This window comes from Octodon degus, unplaced genomic scaffold (assembly GCF_000260255.1).
Source record: "Octodon degus isolate 3935 unplaced genomic scaffold, OctDeg1.0 scaffold00020, whole genome shotgun sequence".
In the NCBI taxonomy this organism is placed as follows: domain Eukaryota; kingdom Metazoa; phylum Chordata; class Mammalia; order Rodentia; family Octodontidae; genus Octodon; species Octodon degus.
The window spans coordinates 19,839,019-19,840,463 of record NW_004524596.1 but is presented as its reverse complement, the minus strand read 5'-3'; positions in this window follow the sequence as shown (position 1 = coordinate 19,840,463).

Genomic DNA, 1,445 nt, shown 5'->3' with positions numbered 1-1,445 from the left:
TACAGCAATTAACCACTAAGAAGAATATATGCAGTGTATTATTTGTTGAAACTGTACTTCTGATTGGATTTGAAACTGTCTCATTGCTATCTGTTTATCAATAAAACTTTGAAAAAAAAAGCCTCCATTTATGATCATAAATTTGTCTTCCCTGGCTTTCCTGTCAGTTTTTGCCACATGTATTTTGACAGTCTATGTTAGATGTATACATGTTAGGAAACTGGGGAGATAGCTCAGTAGAATAAGTGTTTGTCTGACAAGCACAAGGGCCTGAGTTCAATCCCCAGTTCCATAAAAAAAATAAAAAAGATGTATACATGTTAAAGATAATCAAGCCTCCTTTTGGGGGCGGGGTTGGTTTTTTTGTTTTTAACACTGTCATGGCTTTATTCAAAACACAGTTGCACAAAAGTACTAACTTCAACATTTTTAGGGAAAGGTTCTTGAGGAATTTAACACATTATATACATACTGCCATACAAAGAGCATTAAAATAGGACCCAAAATTCTACAAAATATAAAACTCACCCTTACTTATTTGCATGAAACTACCACTCACAAAGCTACGTAAGTCTTAAAAGTTATCTGGGGGCTCTAAATGTTGTTGTCAAAAAGAACTCTAATTATGATTGCACAATAAAATGATTGTTAAAAAATCAATACATAGATTTAGTTTTAAAAATAAGCATTTTGTACTTATTGATGGCATAGTATGCACTGCGAATTCCTAGAGACTACATAGGGCATTCCGACTGTTAAAGAAAAAATTTTTAGTCTTCTGGAGAGTCCAGGCCCTCAATAAATTTATCCTGTGTTTTCAGCCAGTTTGCAACTTTTCTAGTTTCTCTACAATAATTTCATTAATTTTTACTCTAATATTCCAAGTCCTCCATTTTAAACTAAAAAAGCAGCAGCAATACCATACTGGTTTAAATGTGTCCAGGAGAGAAGTTTAACTTCAATTTGTTGACACTTTTTAAAAACTTACAAATATTCAAAGAGAAACAATTTCAGACAGCAAACATTCCAACAGCACACTGCTGTGGGCAGGATGCCTCCGTGATGAAAGGGCAAGGGGCTCATCTCCTTGTCGGGCTCTGTACAGCAGCCGGATGCGCGCATGCTTACACTTAGTACAAATACTGTACTATTCGTAATGAGCACCAGCTTGAAAGTCAGTCTCAGTTATCAATTTAGTTCTAAATATTTTTCCACATTCTATGTCCAATAATGTTGTAACTGGTAATGCATTACAACTATAGGAAGAATAATTAAAGTTCTATTCAGAAAAACTATAAATACTTCACAGAATTGGCATTCAAGTCCTTGAGAAACCAATTTAAATTTAATTATCAACAGGCAACTGTCCAGGCTTTTGAGAAACACTAATACCACCTGCAAAAGCCTCTCTTGCTTCTATCCCAAGCAGAACCTGTTGAATAAAA